Source organism: Pseudophryne corroboree, chromosome 12, assembly GCF_028390025.1.
Source record: "Pseudophryne corroboree isolate aPseCor3 chromosome 12, aPseCor3.hap2, whole genome shotgun sequence".
NCBI classification, from domain to species: Eukaryota; Metazoa; Chordata; class Amphibia; order Anura; family Myobatrachidae; genus Pseudophryne; species Pseudophryne corroboree.
In genome coordinates this window covers 14464905-14489414 of record NC_086455.1, presented here as the reverse complement: position 1 = coordinate 14489414, position 24510 = coordinate 14464905, and the positions used below count along the sequence as shown (strand labels likewise).

The following is a 24510-nucleotide window of genomic DNA, read 5'->3' as shown; positions in this document are numbered from 1 at the left end:
ACTAACAGATGAAATTTAGTAGTAAAACTAAAGCTTTGTGGGGAATTGAACCTGGGCATCCCATTTCTAACGATTGTAGGATCAGGATAGTAGCCCAGTGAGCCAGGACAGAACCTGATACAGACTGGACTCCTATGAAGTTTCAAGTACTTTATCGATCTGGTGAGCTACATGGAGACTGCCAAACTAACGAAAATGAAAGCTGTAGGGGGAATTGAACCTGGCCCCACCCATCACTAACCTGTGTAGTAGCAGGAGTCTAGTCCATTGAGCCAACACAGTACCCAGTATAAAGGGAAGACTCCTTGAAGTTTTATCAAGCACTTGATTGATCTGGTGAAATATGTGAAGTCATCCAAAGTAACTAAAAAGAGAGTTTCATGGGAAATTGAACCTGGAACTCCCCACTGCTAACCAGTCCAGTATTAGGTTACTAGCCCAGTGAGCCAGGATCGAATCTGATAAGCAGAGCCAGAATCCTTGAAGTTTCATCATACCCTTTATCAATCTAGTGAACTATATGGAGACTTCCAAACGAACTAAAATGAAAGTGATATGGGGAAAAGAACCGGGACTTCTCCTTCACTAACTAATGCAGTATCAGACTACTAGCCCTGTGAGCCAGCACAGTACCTGATGTAAAGGGAAGACATTTTGAACTTTTATCAAGCACTCAATTGTTTGACTGAAATATGTGAAGACTTCCAGACTAACTAAAACGAAATCTGCATGGGGAATAGAACTTGGGATCCCCATCACTAATAAGTGCAGTATCAGGATACTAGCTCTGTGAGCCAGCACAGGATCTGAGACAGAGAGGAGACACCTTGAAGTTTTATCAAGCGCTAGTGAAATATGTGAAGTCTTCCAAACTAACTAAAAATACAGCTTCATGGAATTGAACCAAGGCCTCCTCATTGCTAACCATTGCAGTATTAGGCTAAAAGCCCTGAGTGACGTAACGTGTATAGGGGACACTACTGTGTGGTGTAATGTGACTAACGGACACTATTGTGCGGTGTGATGTGAATTGGTATTATTCTGTGGTTATGCCCCTTCCACATGAAGACATGCCCCTATATTTTTGGTGTGCACTGTCCCTATTTTGAATACGGCTGGGCACCAATTCTCTTTCTGACACAGGGCACCAAAATGTCTAGTTACAGCTCTGATTTTAAGTAATATAAAAGGTCATAAGAACAGCACAAAGTATTTCATATCAGGCCACAGACAAATCATTTTTTGGGGAGCAGCCTGGTGCAGGCTTGGGCCTTGGGCAAGTGACTTCACAGCCGTACAGCCCCTGCATACCATCTGAGCTATCTGAGGCCTCAGAATAATGGTAGAGATTTTTCTTAATGTTATCTATTACCCCAGTGCAGTGGTTCCCAACCGCGGTCCTCAAGTACCCCCAACAGTTCATGTTTTCTGGGTCTCCTCACAGGATTGCACGTGAAATAATCTGCTCCACCTGTGGGTCTTTTAAAATGTGTCAGAGAGTAATTAATACACCTGTTCAACTGAGGTTGGGAACCACTGCCCCAGTGCAATGGCCAATATAGTGCAAACAGAGCACACCTTGGTATTTGAACCACAGACTCAAGCATTACTGTCAGTCTCTTAGCTCATTGTGCCATCTCATACCTAGAGGGGGATGGAGATGTTTCTGTTCATCAGTCAACTGCAAAGGTAGAAAAAGGTAGGTAGTTAAAATCTAAAAGGTATTAAACGGCAGGAGTCTTGAACCAGAAGAAGCCATGTGCACTAGCCCACTGAGATACATCATGCACATACTAGAGACTTAGGGTTACCACCTCATCCCTTTAATTCTGGACACATTAATTACACAGGTTCTGTGGCTGATTAAAACCAGGTGAAATGGAGTCTTGAAGTCAGCCAGCCACAGAACCTGTGTAATTAATATGTGTCCACAATTAAAGGGATGAGCTGGTAACCCTAACTAGAGTGCTGGGCTTTTCTTAGAGCACTTTGAATATGCCTGGGCTGACCATTAGCCAAGGTCCACATCCCACACCTAACTGAATCTCCCCATTATGCTTATCAGCCAAACACTCAAAACAATTGAAAAAAATCACAGTAAACCAGAAAAGGTAAGTAAGCTGGTTATATACACAAGCGTGCAAAAGTCTTTGGCCAAAGTTTATACGTTTACTTATATTGCTCTATCTTAATGAATGACAACTTTAATTGCTTCCTAAAATCATTATAATTAGAAATTAGACTTTACTTCAAATGTCCTATACTTAATGTACCATATTATTTGTAAACATAAGCGTATTTCATGTTCAATGCAGTCCCATGAGTTTATGGATATGCTAAAGTACGTCATTTAGATCTGGTCATTAATAAATCTGGTGTGTATGTTGATTCATTTCATACAATAATATTTTTTATATAAAATATATTTTTATTCATTGAATATTTTATCTCACTTTTTTTATTTTAATTTCTTTTTTTACATTGTTAAAATCAATAATAATAACTGTAACTTTTTCAAAATGAAGAAAAGACGCGAATATTCACTTGAATTATGTGGCAACATTCAACCTCTATCTGAAGAAGGCTATACTCATCGACAATTGCTACAAAATTCCACGGTCTAGTGGAACATGTACATTAGCTTGAGACAAAGAAACAGGAACAAACGTGATTAATAACATTCTGGACGACCTAGGTGTACATCAGAAAGGGAAGATAAATACATTGGGGTGTATTCAATAACTGTCGGAAGCTGCCGTCTTGTCGGAAAGACGTCAGCTTCCAACAGAAATAGGTCGGAAGGGGTTCTGACCTATTCATTAGGGGCTGATTTTTTCCGACAATCTGAATTCCTGACTTGTCGGAAAACACGTGGATCGGCGGAATAGCAAGTCGGATTGAGGTGAGAAGACAAGCAGTGCTGCGGGTGGCTGGGGGAGCTGAGATCGATGGCCGGCGGGGCAAGCTGGCTGCGGGGGGACATGTCTGTGGCGGCGGGGGGAGGAGCTGCAGGGAGAGAGGTGCCTGGCCATTCTCTTCCCGATATGTTAGGAAGATGAAATGTAACATAGATATTCTTCAGGTGGGAAATAGGAAAACTACGTAATTAGAATTTTAATCTCCCCTAAGGGGATGAAAAAGGGGCTGACAAAATTACATCATTACCGATGCGTGGCTTGCGTTGCGTAAACGATAACGCCCAAACGGACAATCGGATCAAAATTTGCATTGCACCCCCAGTGTGTAGAATTGAATAAACCACAAAAATGGTCCTGTCACTTTTTACCGTATCTGCTACGGGTGCTCCTCGGGTAACGCCAAGAACCAGGGATTAATATTTACTTACATTAAAATGTCTAAAATTTACATCTCCATAAATTTACCACATTTCTCTGACGTCCTAAGTGGATGCTGGGGACTCCGTCAGGACCATGGGGAATAGCGGCTCCGCAGGAGACAGGGCACAAAAGTAAAAGCTTTAGGATCAGGTGGTGTGCACTGGCTCCTCCCCCTATGACCCTCCTCCAAGCCTCAGTTAGGTTTTTGTGCCCGGCCGAGAAGGGTGCAATCTAGGTGGCTCTCCTAAAGAGCTGCTTAGAGTAAAAGTTTTATTAGGTTTTTTATTTTCAGTGAGTCCTGCTGGCAACAGGCTCACTGCAACGAGGGACTTAGGGGAGAAGAAGTGAACTCACCTGCGTGCAGGATGGATTGGCTTCTTAGGCTAATGGACACTAGCTCCAGAGGGACGATCACAGGTACAGCCTGGATGGGTCACCGGAGCCGCGCCGCCGACCCCCTTGCAGATGCTGAAGAGAGAAGAGGTCCAGAAATCGGCGGCTGAAGACTTCTCAGTCTTCATGAGGTAGCGCACAGCACTGCAGCTGTGCGCCATTGCTCTCAGCACACTTCACACCAACGGTCACTGAGGGTGCAGGGCGCTGGGGGGGGCGCCCTGGGCAGCAATGAAAATACCTATACTGGCTAAAAATACATCACATATAGCCTCTGGGGCTATATGGATGTATTTAACCCCTGCCAGGTTGTCAGAAAAACGGGAGAAGAAGCCCGCCGAAAAGGGGGCGGGGCCTATTCTCCTCAGCACACAGCGCCATTTTCCCTCACAGAACTGCTGGTGGGAAGGCTCCCAGGCTCTCCCCTGCACTGCACTACAGAAACAGGGTTAAAACAGAGAGGGGGGGCACTTATTTGGCGATATGATTATATATTAAGATGCTATGAGGGGAAAACACTTATATAAAGGTTGTCCCTGTATAATTATAGCGTTTTGGTGTGTGCTGGCAAACTCTCCCTCTGTCTCCCCAAAGGGCTAGTGGGGTCCTGTCCTCTATCAGAGCATTCCCTGTGTGTGTGCTGGGTGTCGGTACGTGTGTGTCGACATGTATGAGGACGATGTTGGTGAGGAGGCGGAGCAATTGCCTGTAATGGTGATGTCACTCTCTAGGGAGTCGACACCGGAATGGATGGCGTATTTAGGGAATTACGTGATAATGTCAACACGCTGCAAGGTCGGTTGACGACATGAGACGGCCGGCAAACAAATTAGTACCTGTCCAGGCGTCTCAAACACCGTCAGGGGCTTTAAAACGCCCATTTACCTCAGTCGGTCGACACAGACACAGACAGGGACACTGACTCCAGTGTCGACGGTGAAGAAACAAACGTATTTTCCTTTAGGGCCACACGTTACATGTTAAGGGCAATGAAGGAGGTGTTACATATTTCTGATACTACAAGTACCACAAAAAAGGGTATTATGTGGGGTGTGAAAAAACTACCTGTAGTTTTTCCTGAATCAGATAAATTAAATGAAGTGTGTGATGATGCGTGGGTTTCCCCCGATAGAAAATTATTGGCGGTATACCCTTTCCCGCCAGAAGTTATGGCGCGTTGGGAAACATCCCTTAGGGTGGATAAGGCGCTCACACGCTTATCAAAACAAGTGGCGTTACCGTCTCCAGATACGGCCGCCCTCAAAGAGCCAACTGATAGGAGGCTGGAAAATATCCTAAACAGTATATACACACATACTGGTGTTATACTGCGACCAGCGATCACCTCAGCCTGGATGGGCAGCGCTGGGGTGGCTTGGTCGGATTCCCTGACTGAAAATATTGATACCCTTGACAGGGACAGTATTTTATTGACTATAGAGCATTTAAAGGATGCATTTCTATATATGCGAGATGCACAGAGGGATATTTGCACTCTGGCATCAAGAGTAAGTGCGATGTCCATATCTGCCAGAAGATGTTTATGGACACGACAGTGGTCAGGTGATGCAGATTCCAAACGGCACATGGAAGTATTGCCGTATAAAGGGGAGGAGTTATTTGGGGTCGGTCCATCGGACCTGGTGGCCACGGCAACAGCTGGAAAATCCACCTTTTTTACCCCAAGTCACATCTCAAAGGGAAGAAGACTGCAGCAGGCAGCCCATTCCCAGGAACAGAAGCCCTCCACCGCTTCTGCCAAGTCCTCAGCATGACGCTGGGGCTGTACAAACAGGTGCGGTGGGGGGTCGTCTCAAGAGTTTCAGCACGCAGTGGGCTCACTCGCAAGTGGACCCCTGGATCCTACAAGTAGTATCCCAGGGGTACAGATTGGAAATTCGAGACGTCTCCCCCTCGCAGGTTCCTAAAGTTTGCTTTACCAACGTCTCCCTCCGACAGGGAGGCAGTATTGGAAACAATTCACAAGCTGTATTCCCAGCAGGTGATAATCAAAGTACCCCTCCTACAACAAGGAAAGGGGTATTATTCCACACTATATTGTGGTACTGAAGCCAGATGGCTCGGTGAGACCTATTCTAAATCTGAAATATTTGAACACTTACATACAAAGGTTCAAGTTCAAGATGGAGTCACTCAGAGCAGTGATTGCAAACCTGGAAGACGGGGACTATATGGTGTCTCTGGACATCAAAGATGCTTACCTACATGTCCCAATTTGCCCTTCTCACCAAGGGTACCTCAGGTTTGTGGTACAGAACTGTCACTATCAGTTTCAGACGCTGCCGTTTGGATTGTCCACGGCACCCCGGGTCTTTACCAAGGTAATGGCCGAAATGATGATTCTTCTTCAAAGAAAATGGACGATCGCCTGATAAGGGCAAGGTCCAGAGAACAGTTGGAGGTCGGAGTAGCACTATCTCAAGTAGTTCTACGACAGCATGGGTGGATTCTAAATATTCCAGAATCGCAGCTGTTTCCGACGACACGTCTACTGTTCCTAGGGATGATTCTGGACACAGTCCAGAAAAGGGTGTTTCTCCCGGAGAAGAAAGCCAGGGAGTTATCCGAGCTAGTCAGGAACCTCCTAAAACCAGGAAAAGTGTCAGTGCATCATTGCACAAGGGTCCTGGGAAAAATGGTGGCTTATTACGAAGCGATTCCATTCGGCAGATTTCACGCAAGAACTTTTCAGTGGGATCTGCTGGAAAAATGGTCCGGATCGCATCTTCAGATGCATCAGCGGATAACCCTGTCTCCAAGGACAAGGGTGTTTCTTCTGCGGTGGCTGCAGAGTGCTCATCTACTAAAGGGCCGCAGATTCGGCATTCAGGACTGGGTCCTGGTAACCACGGATGCCAGCCTGAGAGGCTGGGGAGCAGTCACACAGGGAAAAAATTTCCAGGGAGTGTGATCAAGTCTGGAGACTTCTCTCCACATAAATATACTGGAGCTAAGGACAATTTACAATGCTCTAAGCTTAGCAAGACCTCTGCTTCAAGGTCAGCCGGTATTGATCCAGTGGGACAACATCACGGCAGTCGCCCACGTAAACAGACAGGGCGGCACAAGAAGCAGGAGGGCAATGGCAGAAACTGCAAGGATTCTTCGCTGGGCGAAAAATCATGTGTTAGCACTGTCAGCAGTGTTCATTCCGGGAGTGGAAAACTGGGAAGCAAACTTCCTCAGCAGGCACGACCTCCACCCGGGAAAGTGGGGACTTCATCGGGAAGTCTTCCACATGATTGTGAACCGTTGGGAAAGACCAAAGGTGGACATGATGGCGTCCCGCCTGAACAAAAAACTGGACAGGTATTGCGCCAGGTCAAGAGACCCTCAGGCAATAGCTGTGGACGTTCTGGTAACACCGTGGGTGTACCAGTCGGTGTATGTGTTCCCTCCTCTGCTTCTCATACCCAAGGTACTGAGAATTATAAGACGTAGAGGAGTAAGAACTATACTCGTGGCTCCGGATTGGCCAAGAAGGACTTGGTACCCGGAACTTCAAGAAATGCTCACAGAGGACTCATGGCCTCTGCCGCTAAGAAGGGACTTGCTTCAGCAAGTACCATGTCTGGTGCCTCCAGTGGCACTGTGGGATCTCAACGTAGTTCTGGGATTCCTCAAATCACATTGGTTTAAACCGCTCAAATCTGTGGATTTGAAATATCTCACATGGAAAGTGACCATGCTGTTGGCCCTGGCCTTGGCCAGGCGAGTGTCAGAATTGGCGGCTTTGTCTCACAAAAGCCCATATCTGATTGTCCATTCGGACAGGGCAGAGCTGCGGACTCGTCCCCAGTTTCTCCCTAAGGTGGTGTCAGCGTTTCACCTGAACCAGCTTATTGTGGTACCTGCGGCTACTAGGGACTTGGAGGACTCCAAGTTGCTAGATGTTGTCAGGGCCCTGAAAATATAGGTTTCCAGGACGGCTGGAGTCAGGAAAACTGACTTGCTGTTATCCTGTATGCACCCAACAAACTGGGTGCTCTTGCTTCTAAGCAGACGATTGCTAGTTGGATGTGTAGTACAATTCAGCTTGCACATTCTGTGGCAGGCCTGCCACAGCCAAAATATGTAAATGCCCATTCCACAAGGAAGGTGGGCTCATCTTGGGCGGCTGCCTGAGGGGTCTCGGCTTTACAACTTTGCCGAGCTGCTACTTGGTCAGGGGCAAACACGTTGAAAAATTCTACAAATTTGATACCCTGGCTGAGGAGGACCTGGAGTTCTCTCATTCGGTGCTGCAGAGTCATCCGCACTCTCCCGCCCGTTTGGGAGCTTTGGTATAATCCCATGGTCCTGACGGAGTCCCCAGCATCCACTTAGGACGTCAGAGAAAATAAGAATTTACTTACCGATAATTCTATTTCTCGTAGTCCGTAGTGGATGCTGGGCGCCCATCCCAAGTGCGGATTGTCTGCAATACTTGTACATAGTTATTGTTACAAAAATCGGGTTATTATTGTTGTGAGCCATCTTTTCAGAGGCTCCGCTGTTATCATGCTGTTAACTGGGTTCAGATCACAGGTTGTACAGTGTGATTGGTGTGGCTGGTATGAGTCTTACCCGGGATTCAAAATCCTTCCTTATTGTGTACGCTCGTCCGGGCACAGTATCCTAACTGAGGCTTGGAGGAGGGTCATAGGGGGAGGAGCCAGTGCACACCACCTGATCCTAAAGCTTTTACTTTTGTGCCCTGTCTCCTGCGGAGCCGCTATTCCCCATGGTCCTGACGGAGTCCCCAGCATCCACTACGGACTACGAGAAATAGAATTATCGGTAAGTAAATTCTTATTTTTTAACCCTCATTTATATTTACAACCGTGGAACTCAGAAACTGCTGTGTGAAGAACGGGTAGAACAGCCAGTTATAAATAATTTTGATAATGTTTAGTTACAATATCATGTGAAACATTATTATAAGTAAATATTTTCATTATTTCCCTACATTTAGTCTTTTATTAATAATTCTTTTCCTTGGCCAAAGACTTTTGCACGCTAGTGTAGTATAACGCTATAACTTACATTACAGCTTTAACCAGTTTGGATTAATAGAAATATTATCCTGTTCAAGATCAAGGATGACCTTTCATTTCAGAATCTGGATAGGCCCCTTGTTCTGACAAATCGTTCACATTAATAGTTTATCCAAGATTTTTTAAATTCTATTCCCACACATCCATGATGTCATATAAATGGTAGAATGAATAAATATATGGGATACTACACCCCCTGCTGTTAGTTCTATGCATGTTACAAGCAGTGTCGGCTCCTACCTGCCTGTGGTATGGGTGCTGCCGCTGAGGAGACAGCCTTTGTCAGACGGTTCCTGGCACATGCACAATGCATCTGGCAGGTACCGGGATCAACACGTGCACTAGCGACAGCCGGACTGCGCAAAACACCAGCTTTTATGGACTGCATCGACTGCAGCCCATAGTAGCTGGCTAGGGCTGACGATAAGGCAGGGAGTGGCTTCCTACAGGAAGCCAGCTCTCTGCTAATTACAGCCCGGTCTGGCAGTCCCAGAGGGAGAAAACACCTACCCCTGGGGTTGCCTGTAGTGTCTGTGACTGACAGGTAGAACTTCCAATAAGAGTCACTACCAGTCACAGTGAAGCCGGTGCAGTCTCACGGACTGCAGTTGGCTCACTGACACTGAGCTGAGGTGAGGTGACAGATTTTACCTTGGCGAGAAGGGGGTGGGGGGCTGCAGTCCTGCCCATAGGGGTAACATCCGCCACTGATTACAAGTCACCGGGGAGTTTTGTGACCATATCAGAGAATGAGGTCGCGGGTTGAACGCTTTTGTACAGGACACAAAAGTGACTTTCAATATCCATAATAATTAGTCCATAATTCTAAATTCACAATGGTAATTAGATGATTGCTGACTGGAATGTAGCAATTATAGAAAATAAAGTTCATTAATTAAGGTAAAACAGCCCCACCCCCTTTTTTTCACATAATAAGTGTTTACTTGCAATTAGAAATAAAAGAATGAAACAGATAGTGTAATGATTACATGTAAATGAAGGCAGTAAGTTGTTTCCTCCATTTAGCCAGCTTGTAATACGCAATAACTGCGATTGGGTTTTGTGTCAGGACATGTCCTTCTCGTTGCTGAGAGCCCTCTGCTAGTTTCAATATGGTATCCCTCACTTCACTCTACAATGGCACCGTGTTCTCATATCAGCCAAAAACATTGCTCCTTTTGTTGAGATAATGGACCAGCGACACTTACACCTCACAATGGCCTGGCTGGGAGAATAAAAATGCATTTAAATGACATTAATAAAATTAAAAATAAAAAAGAAATCCTTGCTGCATGGACAGAACATGGCAGTAATTAGGCATTCTCCTGTTTTCTTTTGAAAAGAAATAAAAAAAATCTTACAAATTGCACAAACTCGTGTTTTTTTTTTATACACATATATTATATATATCTATTATTTTTAATGAACAAATCTTTTCTTTTGCGCAAATGATGCAACCGTCGGAAGGACAGGAAAATTGAGGCCTTTGTTATTCTGCAGATAATAAAGAGCTTATTGTTATATCAATTATATGGGGAAGGGGGGGGGGGGTTCCACACACCAAACAAACAAGGGTATATTAGCCGGCTGATTCTACTTAAATGGTAATTCAGTGAAGTGCACGATATTGGGACAAATTGGGTCATAAAACTGACATCTTCCCTCTCTTTTGCTATCTCTTTATACATATGGTACGCCTTTTTTCAGTCTCAGTGCTGGAAACGTGAGCTACAGTTTGGAACTGACAACAGCCAGAATGACATTACTGGAGCCTATAGGCATGCAACTCTTGGCTGCCCTTAGGCCTATAGGGGGAATTCAATTGTTGTTCACCCCGGCGCCACTAGATGGCGCCCTATGGAAAAAATTAATTTGTTGCTCTGTTTGGGCGTGCATGCAGCCAGGGGGACACATTTCATCTCGCAGCCTCCTGAAGTACAAGTTGAAATGTGCGTAAACTCCATAATTTCATTAGGACTTTAGATGGGTGTAGCCCCTTTGTGTGGCTAAACCCGGTATTAATGGGCGTGCACATTAATAGTTCTGGTGGGCGCCCACAAAATAATTTAATCCCCCCCCCCATGAGTTCAATAACCACCATCTATTTTTTTAATCATTTTTTATTTCTTACCAAAATAGTATTCAGCTTTAGAGGCTGTCACATATAGTGACGTCATCAGATCATATTTCACACCATTTTTTTTAAATCAGCACAAAATAATACATGGGCCAACAAACCACACCCCTAATCTGATCATAGCCCCGCCTCTCAATAACAATCTCCAATATCCAAGATAGGCCATGTCTCCCAGGGTCTTATAATATCAGGTCATCCTACAGAATGTTATATATATATATATATATATATCTCAAAGCTTAGAGAGAAAAGTAGAGAAAGATAAAGATAAAATATTAGCCAATCAGCTCCTAACTGTCATTTGTAATGTATCCTCATCCATCCTACATACAGAATGGTTCACACATGTAATAACCACAGTGTAGGCAGACACACAAAACAATCGTGATCAATACTGAAAATACGTCGCCACGTTGGGATTGGATAGGCTCGGGTGATAGTGTACGGCTTGTAAGTACGTTAAGAGGAGACAGGAATGACCATGGGAGTGAGAACTAAAAAAAAAAAGTGTCATTTTGGGGGAACATTCGTCATTCCACCTAGTATAGAGGGCTGCACGTCTACTGAGATAATACAGAGAAATATGGGCCTAATTCAGCATGGATTGCTATTGTGAGAAATTGCAGTTGTCTGCGAGTAGAAAGGCGTCGCCCTGACAGGAAGGAAAAAAAACGCCCCGTTTGCAAGCATCGCAGTTCGCTATCCATTCGCAGATGCATACGCAAATCCCTGAACATCGAAAAAAAATTGCCCTCTTAGCAAATGTAAGCAGGTCTGAGGCTGGCAGTAATCTGCGACTGAGACAGCCTGGAAGTGGTCTGCGCTGAGGTCAGCGACCCTCCCCAAAAACACCCAGAAAATGACAGGTTTCCGCCCAGAAACACCGGTAACCTGTCAGTCAAACAGCGGCTACATTGCAATTACAATCTGTACGCAATTTCTGTCGCTATTACCTCACGCGTGTGCGCAATGCGAACACTATGCATGCGCAGTCGTCCGATAATCGCTCGATTTGCGAATTCCCTAATTAGTGATCAATGCTGGATCGGGCCCTATATACCATGCTCATTTTATATTAGGCCTATTTTCCATTTAAAGAGCTGTGGATGTGATTGACCATTAAATCAGCTGCGGGCACACCTCCCTGTGCTGGCTACCTGCTATTCTATTTAATTAGGGGTCATTATAGATGCATCTATCAGCGACCACGAAGGGTTAAAACAGCAGCGAGCATGTATTATCTCCAAGTTCAAGGTAAAGGAGCAATTAGCTGCCCAGCTGAGCCGTATTTTGCCTGTACGGCTCCGGGTGCCCGGTCAATGCCACCCTACATTCACTTTCACACAAAGCTTTTGAAAATTGGCCTTGATTCAGCTTTGCCCCTCCAGAATTTAATAGCAAGGACAAAGCGGCAAATAATTAAATGCACATATTCCGTGTGAGAGGTGGAACGAGATGTGCGTTAAAAGGCTCCGAACAAAAGGATGCTGTATCATTTGGGAACCTTTGTGTGTGGTAGAACAAAGGAGAGGAATGGCAGTCTCCTGCCTCTCATGTCTCCTGATATCGCTGTTCCAATCTGTCCTTACAAGACGGAGCCAGAAACATTTCCTATGCAGCTTTAAAAAAAAAATGAAATAAATAAAAATATCAGACATGAAAAAGTGACAGCCTCTCAGCCGGCAATTGAAGTTCCTTTCCTGAGTGTGGTGTGTGTTCTGTTGTGTGGGCCACAGATGGTGTGGGGGTCTCCGTAAGAGGACTGGAGGGAGTGGAGGGAGTGGAAGCAGACAGTTTCAAGAGGGTTTTGTTGTGTGCAAAGTTTGGGCTTTTAAAATGTGAAAGGCTGAACAACCCATCCGCCAACCTTTACAGAATGCGCCGGGTAATAGGTCCGAGACACTCCAGCCCGTAGCTAATAGTTACAGCATTCTGCTTCCATTGAGCAATTAAAGCCCCTGGATACTATAAATTATATCATCATCAGTCAGGTGTTCTTAAGGGCCCCATACACTAGGACGATAATGCCCGATTTCATCCGATTTCTGGCATTCGGCCCGATATATCGGATAAAAGTTTCCGATCCAATGCGTGTTCCCGTGAGCATCGAATCGGATCCTCCAGATTGACCGGGGTGATCACCTGCGACATGACGGTCGGACATGTCGTGTTAGTGTATGGGGCCCTTTAGATTTGGCACAAACCTTTGTTACTATCCAGCAAAATTAATCATTTTTGGGGTAATTTACATTCCATTAGGCCTACAGTAGGAACCAGTGTTATGATCAGAGACACAGTGTAAAACTAGGTACACACTTATACAATCACACTTTCAATGCAAGTTTAATTATACTTATGTTCGGAAGTCCCGATTAAAGTGCTGCTGATAAGACACAAAGGCTGTACTGCTGCTGGAAGAGCACCGGATAGACCTCTTGGCTGCACATAGGGGGCCATTCCGACCGGATCGCGCACTGCACTTTTGCGGTCGGAACTGCGCATGCGCTGCGTCCGCAATGCGCAGGTGCGTCGTTACCCAGCGACAGCCGTAACGATGCTAAGAAAGTGATCAGACGTGCAAAGGCAGAAGCTGAGGAGAAAATGGCCCAGTCAGTAGATAAAGGGGGCAAAACTTTTTTTTAAGTATATAAGCGAAAGGAGAAAATCAAATGGAGGAATAATAAGACTTAAGACAGAGAGTGAGCATTTGGTGGAGGGAGACAAGGCAATAGCAGATCACCTAAATAATTATTTTTGCTCAGTATTTACTACAGAGGAAGGGATGGGGCCACAGTTAAGTTTCAAGGACAGTCATAAAAATAAGGCAGATGAAAGTACATTTACAGAGGAGAAGGTCCTAACAGAACTTTCATAACTAAAAGTGGATAAATCAATGGGACCAGATGGGATACACCCAAGGATACTCAAAGAGCTAAAAGATGTGCTGGTGGCACCATTAACAGAATTATTTAACCAATCACTAAATACAGGTGCCATTCCAGAGGACTGGAAAAGAGCAAATGTAGTTCCACTGCAAAGTGGAAGCAAGGAAGAAGCAAGTAACTACAGACCAGTAAGCCTTACATCAGTAGTAGGGAAAGTAATGGAAAAACTATTAAAAGAAAGAGTTGTGGAATATCTTAAATCAAACAGCTTACAGGATCCAAAACAGCATGGATTTACTGGTGGGAGATCATGCCAAACAAATCTTACTAACTTTTTTACTGACGTCCTAGTGGATGCTGGGACTCCGTCAGGACCATGGGGAATAGCGGCTCCGCAGGAGACAGGGCACAAAATTTAAAAGTTTGACCACTAGGTGGTGTGTACTGGCTCCTCCCCCTATGACCCTCCTCCAAGCCTCAGTTAGGTTTTTGTGCCCGTCCGAGCAGGGTGCAATCTAGGTGGCTCTCCTAAAGAGCTGCTTAGAAAAAGTTTGTTAGGTTTTTTATTTTCAGTGAGTCCTGCTGGCAACAGGCTCACTGCAACGAGGGACTTAGGGGAGAAGAAGTGAACTCACCTGCGTGCAGGATGGATTTGCTTCTTAGGCTACTGGACACTAGCTCCAGAGGGACGATCACAGGTACAGCCTGGATGGGTCACCGGAGCCGCGCCGCCGACCCCCTTGCAGATGCCGAATAGAGAAGAGGTCCAGAAACCGGCGGCAGAAGACGTCTCAGTCTTCATGAGGTAGCGCACAGCACTGCAGCTGTGCGCCATTGCTCTCCGCACACTTCACACCAGCGGTCACTGAGGGTGCAGGGCGCTGGGGGGGGCGCCCTGGGCAGCAATGTAATATACCTATTCTGGCTAAAATATATCACATATAGCCCCTGGGGCTATATGGATGTATTTAACCCCTGCCAGGTTCCAAAAAAAACGGGAGAAGAAGCCCGACGAAAAGGGGGCGGGGCCTATTCTCCTCAGCACACAGCGCCATTTTCCTGCCCAGCTCCGCTGCGAGGAAGGCTCCCAGGACTCTCCCCTGCACTGCACTACAGAAACAGGGTAAAAACAGAGAGGGGGGGCACTTATTGGCGATATTTATAATATTTGAGCTGCTATAAAGGGAACACACTTATTAAGGTTGTCCCTATATATATTTATAGCGCTTGGGTGTGTGCTGGCAAACTCTCCCTCTGTCTCCCCAAAGGGCTAGTGGGGTCCTGTCTTCTATCAGAGCATTCCCTGTGTGTCTGCTGTGTGTCGGTACGTGTGTGTCGACATGTATGAGGACGATGTTGGCGTGGAGGCGGAGCAATTGCCTGTAATGGTGATGTCACCCCCTAGGGAGTCGACACCAGAATGGATGGCTTTGTTTATGGAATTACGGGATAGTGTCAGCACGCTACAAAAGTCGGTTGACGACATGAGACAGCCGGCAAACCAGTTAGTACCTGTCCAGGCGTCTCAGACACCGTCAGGGGCTGTAAAACGCCCTTTACCTCAGTCGGTCGACACAGACCCAGACACTGACACTGAATCCAGTGTCGACGGTGAAGAAACAAACGTATTTTCCAGTAGGGCCACACGTTATATGATCACGGCAATGAAGGAGACTTTGCATATCTCTGATACTGCAAGTACCAAAAAAAGGGGTATTATGTGGGGTGTGAAAAAACTACCGATAGTTTTTCCTGAATCAGAGGAACTGAATGAAGTGTGTGATGAAGCGTGGGTTACTCCAGATAGAAAACTGCTAATTTCAAAGAAGTTATTGGCATTATACCCTTTCCCGCCAGAGGTTAGGGCGCGCTGGGAAACACCTCCTAGGGTGGATAAGGCGCTCACACGCTTATCAAAGCAAGTGGCGTTACCGTCTCCTGATACGGCCGCCCTCAAGGATCCAGCTGATAGGAGGCTGGAGAATACATTAAAAAGTATATACACACATACTGGTGTTATACTGAGACCAGCAATCGCCTCAGCCTGGATGTGCAGTGCTGGCATGGCTTGGTCGGAGTCACTGTCTGAAAATATTGACACCCTGGATAGGGACAGTATTTTACTGACTATAGAACAGTTAAAGGATGCATTTCTTTATATGCGAGATGCACAGAGAGATATTTGCACTCTGGCATCAAGAGTAAGTGCGATGTCCATATCTGCCAGAAGAAGTTTATGGACGCGCCAGTGGTCAGGTGATGCGGATTCCAAACGACATATGGAAGTATTGCCGTATAAGGGGGAGGAATTATTTGGGGTCGGTCTATCGGATCTGGTGGCCACGGCAACGGCCGGAAAATCCACCTTTTTACCCCAGGTCACCTCCCAGCAGAAAAAGCCGCAGGCTTTTCAGCCGCAGTCCTTTCGTTCCTATAAGAACAAACGAGCAAAAGGACATTCCTATTTGCCCCGAGGCAAAGGAAAGGGTAAGAGACTGCAACAAGCAGCTCCTTCCCAGGAGCAGAAGCCCTCCCCGGCTTCTACAAAGGCTTCAGCATGACGCTGGGACCTTACAAGCAGACTCAGGGGCAGTGGGGGGTCGCCTCAAACATTTCAGCGCACAGTGGGCTCACTCGCAGGTGGACCCCTGGATCCTGCAGGTAGTATCTCAGGGTTACAGGTTGGAATTCGAGAAGTCTCCTCCTCGCCGTTTCCTAAAGTCTGCTTTGCCAACGTCTCCCTCCGACAGGGCGACGGTATTGGAGGCCATTCACAAGCTGTATTCTCAGCAGGTGATAGTCAAGGTACCCCTCCTACAACAGGCCAAGGGTACCTCAGGTTCGTGGTACAAAACTGTCATTATCAGTTTCAGACGCTGCCGTTTGGATTGTCCACGGCACCCCGGGTCTTTACCAAGGTAATGGCCGAAATGATGATCCTTCTTCGAAGAGAAGGCGTCTTAATTATCCCTTACTTGGACGATCTCCTGATAAGGGCAAGATCCAGAGAACAGCTGGAGGTCGGAGTAGCACTAACCCAAGTAGTGCACCAACAACACGGGTGGATTCTGAATTTTCCAAAATCCCAACTGATCCCGACGACACGTCTGTTGTTCCTAGGGATGATTCTGGACACTGTTCAGAAAAAGGTATTTCTTCCGGAGGAGAAAGCCAGGGAGTTATCCGATCTAGTCAGGAACCTCCTAAAACCAGGAAAAGTATCTGTGCATCAATGCACAAGAGTCCTGGGAAAAATGGTAGCTTCTTACGAAGCGATTCCATTCGGCAGATTCCATGCACGAACTTTTCAGTGGGATCTGCTGGACAAATGGTCCGGATCGCATCTGCAGATGCATCAGCGGATAAAATTGTCCACAAGGACAAGAGTGTCTCTGCTATGGTGGTTGCAGAGTGCTCATCTGTTAGAGGGCCGCAGATTCGGCATACAGAACTGGGTCCTAGTGACCACGGATGCCAGCCTGAGAGGCTGGGGAGCGGTCACACAGGGAAGAAACTTCCAGGGCGTGTGGTCAAGCCTGGAGACGTCTCTTCACATAAATATACTGGAGCTAAGAGCAATCTACAATGCTCTAAGCCTGGCAAAACCTCTGCTTCAAGGTCAGCCGGTGCTGATCCAGTCGGACAACATCACGGCAGTCGCCCACGTAAACAGACAGGGCGGCACAAGAAGCAGGAGGGCAATGGCAGAAGCTGCAAGGATTCTTCGCTGGGCAGAAAATCATGTGTTAGCACTGTCAGCTGTGTTCATCCCGGGAGTGGACAACTGGGAAGCAGACTTCCTCAGCAGACACGATCTGCACCCGGGAGAGTGGGGACTTCATCCAGAAGTCTTCCACATGATTGTGGTCCATTGGGAAAGACCAATGGTGGACATGATGGCGTCCCGCCTCAACAAAAAACTGGACAGGTATTGCGCCAGGTCAAGAGACCCTCAGGCAATAGCTGTAGACGCTCTGGTAACACCATGGGTGTACCAGTCAGTGTATGTGTTTCCTCCTCTGCCTCTCATACCAAAAGTACTGAGAATTATACGGCAAAGGGGAGTAAGAACGATACTCGTGGCTCCGGATTGGCCAAGAAGAACTTGGTACCCGGAACTTCAGGAGATGCTCACGGAAGATCCTTGGCCTCTACCTCTAAGACGGGACCTGCTTCAGCAGGGACCGTGTCTATTCCAAGACTTACCGCGGCTGCGTTTGACGGCATGGCGGTTGAACGCCGAATCCTAAGGGAAAAAGGCATTCCGGAAGAGGTCATCCCTACCCTGGTAAAAGCCAGGAAGGAGGTGACTGCACAACATTATCACCGCATTTGGAGAAAATATGTTGCGTGGTGTGAGGCCAGGAAGGCCCCGACGGAGGAATTTCAACTGGGTCGATTCCTACATTTCCTGCAAACAGGATTGTCTATGGGCCTCAAATTAGGGTCCATTAAGGTTCAAATTTCGGCCCTGTCGATTTTCTTCCAGAAAGAATTGGCTTCAGTTCCTGAAGTCCAGACTTTTGTAAAAGGAGTACTACATATACAGCCCCCGGTTGTGCCCCCAGTGGCACCGTGGGATCTTAATGTAGTTTTGGATTTTCTCAAATCCCATTGGTTTGAGCCACTCAAATCGGTGGATTTGAAATATCTTACATGGAAAGTAACCATGCTACTGGCCCTGGCTTCAGCCAGGAGAGTGTCAGAATTGGCGGCTTTATCGTATAAAAGCCCATATCTGATTTTCCATTCGGACAGGGCAGAACTGCGGACGCGTCCTCAGTTTCTGCCTAGGGTGGTTTCAGCGTTTCACCTGAACCAGCCTATTGTGGTGCCTGCGGCTACTAGCGATTGGGAGGATTCCAAGTTGCTGGACGTTGTCAGAGCATTGAAAATATATATTTCAAGGACGGCTGGAGTCAGAAAATCTGACTCGCTGTTTATACTGTATGCACCCAACAAGCTGGGTGCTCCTGCTTCTAAGCAGACGATTGCTCGTTGGATTTGTAGCACAATTCAACTTGCACATTCTGTGGCAGGCCTGCCACAGCCTAAATCTGTCAAGGTCCATTCCACAAGGAAGGTGGGCTCATCTTGGGCGGCTGCCCGAGGGGTCTCGGCATTACAACTCTGCCGAGCAGCTACGTGGTCATCAGGGGAGAACACGTTTGTAAAATTCTACAAATTTGATACCCTGGCTAAGGAGGACCTGGAGTTCTCTCATTCGGTGCTGCAGAGTCATCCGCACTCTCCCGCCCGTTTGGGAGCTTTGGTATAATCCCCATGGTCCTGACGGAGTCCCAGCATCCACTAGGACGTCAGAGAAAATAAGATTTTACTTACCGAGAAATCTATTTCTCGTAGTCCGTAGTGGATGCTGGGCGCCCATCCCAAGTGCGGATTGTCTGCAATACTTGTACATAGTTATTGTTACTAAAAAATCGGGTTGTTATTGTTGTGAGCCGTCTGTTCAGAGGCTCCTACGTTTGTCATACTGTTAACTGGGTTCAGATCACAAGTTGTACGGTGTGATTGGTGTGGCTGGTATGAGTCTTACCCGGGATTCAAAATCCTTCCTTATTGTGTACGCTCGTCCGGGCACAGTATCCTAACTGAGGCTTGGAGGAGGGTCATAGGGGGAGGAGCCAGTACACACCACCTAGTGGTCAAACTTTTAAATTTTGTGCCCTGTCTCCTGCGGAGCCGCTATTCCCCATGGTCCTGACGGAGTCCCAGCATCCACTACGGACTACGAGAAATAGATTTATCGGTAAGTAAAATCTTATTTTTGAGTCTGTGACGAAAATAATAGATCAAGGGGGAGCTGTAGATGTAGCATATGTAGACTTTAGTAAGGCATTTGACACTGTCCCACATCGCAGACTGCTAAATAAACTTGAAAGCGTGGGGGTGGATTATAAAACGGTTAAATGGATAAGAACCTGGTTGCAGGATAGGAAACAGACAGTTGTAGTGAATGGAGTTCAATCTATGGAAGGAAATGTTACCAGTGGAGTGTCCCAGGGATCTGTACTTGGGGGGTCATTCCGAGTTGTTCGCTCGGTAAAAATCTTCGCATCGCAGCGATTTTCCGCTTAATGCGCATGCGCAATGTCCGCACTGCGACTGCGCCAAGTAAATTTGCTATGCACTTCGGAATTTTACTCACGGCATTTTCATCGTTCTGGCGATCGTAATGTGATTGACAGGAAATGGGTGTTACTGGGCGGAAACAGGCCGTTTTATGGGCGTGTGGGAAAAAACGCTACCGTTTCCGGAAAAAACGCAGGAGTGGCTGGAGAAACGGGGGAGTGTCTGGGCGAACGCTGGGTGTGTTTGTGACGTCAAACCAGGAACGACAAGCAGTGAAATTATCGCAGATGCCGAGTAAGTCTGAAGCTACTCAGAAACTGCTACGAGGTATGTAATCGCAATATTGCGAATACATCGTTCGCAATTTTAAGATGCTAAGATTCACTCCCAGTAGGCGGCAGCTTAGCATGAGCAAATCTGCTAAAATTCACTTGCGAGCGAACAACTCGGAATGAGGGCCTTGGTCCAGTTCTCTTTAATATCTTTGTTGGTGACATTGCAGATGGTATTGAAGGGAAGGTATGCCTTTTTGCAGATGATACAAAGATATGCAACAGAGTAGACACACCAGGAGGGGTAAAACAAATGATTGATGACCTAGGTAGGCTTGAGAAATGGTCAAGAACGTGGCAACTACAGTTTAATGCTAAAAAATGCACTTGCGTCTCAAAAACCCAAAGGCTAAATATAGTATCAAGGGTACTATAATGGAAACTACTGAGGAGGAAAGGGATTTAGGAGTCACTATTTCAAGTGACTTGAAGGCAGGAAAGCAATGCAACAAAGCAATGAGGAAGGCAAGTCAGATGCTTGGTTGCATAGGGAGAGGAATCAGTAGCAGGAAAAAAGAAGTGATAATGCCACTGTATAGGTCATTGGTGCGGCCCCATCTGGAATACTGTGTCCAGTTCTGGAGACCATATCTCCAGAAGGATATAAATACATTAGAGAGTGTACAAAGAAGGGTAACTAAAATGGTGCATGGCCTACATCACAAAACTTACCCGGAAAGGCTGAAAGATCTTAACATGTATAGTTTGGAGGAGAGAAGGGAAAGGGGGGACATGATAGACACTTTCAAATATATTAAGGGTCTTCACAAAGTTCAGGAGGGAAACATTCTTCAAAGGAAGAGAAGTATTAGAACTCAAGGACATACACTGAGACTGGAGGGGAGGAGGTTCAGGGGAAATTTAAGGAAAAATTACTTCACAGAAAGGGTAGTGGATAAGTGGAATAGCCTCCCATCAGAGGTGGTAGAGGCTAAGACTGTAGAGCAATTTAAACATGCTTGGGATAGGCATATGAATAACCTTACAAAGAATTAAGGTTCAAAAAGGGTTGAGATTGACTAAAGGATAAAAAAAAAGGGGCAGACTACATGGGCCAAGTGGTTCTTATCTGCCGGCAAATTCTGTTTCTATGTCGCTGGGCCACGACAAGAACTACGAAGAAAGACTTTGCAGCGGCGACCGCAAGAAGATTGACAGGCAGAAGGCGGATCCGGGCGTCAATTGACCATTTCCGGGAAGTGGTGAGTCCAACGCAGGTGCGTTGAGGCGTTTGAAGGGCGGATGTCTGACGTCAATTCCGGGACCTGACAGGCTGAAGTGATCGCAGTGGGTAAGTAAATCCAGACCTACTCCTAAACTGCACAAAATGAACTCCGCTTTGCTATGCAAAAATACACTCCCCCATAGGCGGCGACTATCTAAAAACAGCTACCGTGTGATCAACTCGGAATGAGGGGGCCATAGACACTTCACTTTGTACCATTAAATCTGATGGAAATGAAACTGCACATAAACCCTGATCTTGAGATGTGACTCCTATAAAACATGATGGAGGTTACGTACATACTCTTATGGAATATAAAGAGCGGCCCGGCGATTGTATAGGTGTATACTCAGCTTTACCTTACATTTGTGTTTTATGTAATCACAGAGAGCAAAATAAAAGTGTCTGTGCAATCAGGGACATTGTAACAATAGGGAGGACAAGATGACAGCTCCAGGCCTCCACATAAAAATAGGCCCATCACCAGTGTCAGACTGAGGCATGAAGGGCCCACCAGCGGAATGCAGTGGTAGGGGCCCATATTTAGGGGTGTGGCCAGCCGGCCCCTTGATAAAAATATATAGTAAATATATAGCAATGCACTCTAGAAAATACACCATAGTCCTGTGCAGTGTAAGGTAACATGTATAGTGTATAATTCAAGTAGACAGGATGGAACTGTTGGGTTTCCGCTGTACCCCTGTGAGCCAGACAAACTCTGCCCATCAGCATGACCAGCCACTCATCCGTCCACACGGTCATCCACAACTAATAAGTTATTACTATTTTCCCCACAAAGTTATGCCATATTTTTACTTTTCACTATAGGCCGATAGTGTTGTGGGCAGGGCCGGACTGCACTTCTGGCAAATGCCGGAAGGGCCCCATGGGCTGGGCCGGGCAACAGAGAGCCCGGAAAGCCGCACGTAGTGCAGCTTCCGGCTCTCTGGTTTGTCCCCCGCCGCCCATAGTGACCTGTTGCTAAGCAACATGGGGGCAGTGTTCGCGTGCCCCTTTTACGTCACGTGCGTGCACACGGATGCCAGGGCCAAAAAGAGGTCCTAGTCCGTCCCTGGTAGGGGGGCGTACACGCCAACAAGGCACTGGCCACACCCAAACAGCACTGGGCACAGCTCCTCCTCTTCTCACAATAGACACTTGGTCATTATCAGCCCAAAGGCCCAAGTGGCCCTAAATCCTGCTGCGAGTGTATTAGCTTGTGTGGGCTTATAACAACCCTACATTAGAATCATCCTGCAGTGATATATGGGGGTAATTCAGACCTGATCACTGCTGTGCATTTTTGCATAGTGGGCGATCAGGTCCAAACTGCGCATGCGTATGCACCATAATGCGCAGGCGCGTCGCATGGGTACAAAGCGGATCGCCGCTCAGCGATGGGTTTGTGTGACGGATTCGTTCGCACGGGCGATCACAAGGAGAGTGACAGGAAGAGGGCGTTTGTGGGTGTCAACCGAACATTTTCAGAGAGTGTCTGGAAAAACACAGGCGTGTCCAGGCGTTTGCAGGGAGGGTTCCAGATGTCAATTCGGGTCCCAGACAGACTGAAGTGATCGCAGCGGCTGAGTAAGTCCTGGGCTGCGCAGAGACTGCACAAGATCAGTTTGTACAGCTCTGCTAGACATGCGATCGCACACTTGCACAGCTAAAATACACTCCCCTGTGGGCGGCGACTATCTGATTGCAGGGCTGCAAAAATCGCTTGCTAGCAATCAGGTCTGAATTACTCCCAATGTTGCTAAAGGGTTGGGTACGCAGTCCCGGCAATTACAATCCCAACTGTCAGAAAGCCGACAGCAGGATGCCGACGGTCGAAATCCCAACTGATGCCCGTTAGTATTTTTGGGGCAGATTTATTAAGTCTGGAGAAGTGATAAAGTGGAAGGTGATAACGCACCAGCCAATCACCTCCTAACTCCCATGTTACAGGCCGGGTTTGAACAATGACAGGATCTGATTGGCTGGTGCGTTATCACCTCCCAATTATCACTTCACCAGGCTTAATAAATCTGCCCCTATAACCCTAACCTCGCCCTGCCGCAGCCTAACCCTAACCCTCATGCCTAACTCCGCGTACTTACCCTTGGGATCCATTGGATTCTGGCTGTCGGTACCCTGATCAAATTCCGTAGCTAACATACCTCCATACCATCACGGGGGCGCCAGGGTGAGTCTTTGTCCTGGGGGACAGCCTTCTCCTTTCTAGACAGATGTCTGATAAGAAACTAAAGTATGTCTAACTGCGGTAGGGAACGGGAGTAGTGCAGACGCCAGAGAAGAATTTTTGGGGCATGTGCTGAGGATCTACCTACCTACCCTGCCACAATGTCGGCGGGTCCTCCCAGCTGAGAAGGCCCAGATCCCACTTCTCTTTCTTGGACGCAGGATGGTTCAGCTATACAGGCAAGGCTCCCAGTAACGGTACAGATCGGGGCCCAACCAATGCCGCTAGAAGTAGTCTTTCAAGTCCAAAACAAATCTCTGCACCGACTGTAAACGCCTGAAATGCGTCGTCTCCGCCACCTGAAGATCATTAGAATATATCTGGTTTTCTAAACTTAATCTTGTTTTTGCATAAAAAAGGTGAATTAAATGATCTACCTCTCAAAGAACATCCAGACCCACGAGCGGAAGGACGGAACCTTGCAGAACCATGATGCACTGACCGGTGGAAACCGGAGTAGCTGCGGAAGAACTGGCACATCGCAACAGGAAAAGCATCAATGTGAATAATTACATTCTGAGTTTTCTTGCTCTTTGTAATACACAGAATTAAAAACCATCACGGAGGCTGTTTACGTTCTCGCAGTGACTGTGTACAATACAATATGCCAAAACTCTTCCAGCTTATTTGAGTCAACTTTTTTTCCAGGAAAGGGTTTGTTAGCGATCGGAAAATGTGTTACTAATTAGCAGCTAGATATATTTATAACAATATCATTTTCTGTGAGATGGACTTATAAATAAATAATTTGCAATAAGAGCCTTGTATTCTTCGTTAATTAGCAGGTGGGCGTCTTGTAAATGCA

At 46.6% G+C, this 24510-nt stretch overlaps 1 long non-coding RNA gene across 1 annotated transcript in view; it reads right to left on the bottom strand.

Moving 5' to 3' along the window:
* Nucleotides 1-24510, bottom strand: part of LOC134981063 (uncharacterized) — a 73199-nt gene that overhangs the window by 7620 nt on the left and 41069 nt on the right. Inside the window, exon 2 of the long non-coding RNA XR_010190507.1 lies at nt 1645-1681. This is a non-coding gene — a long non-coding RNA (uncharacterized LOC134981063). The remainder of the gene's footprint in view (nt 1-1644; nt 1682-24510) is intronic.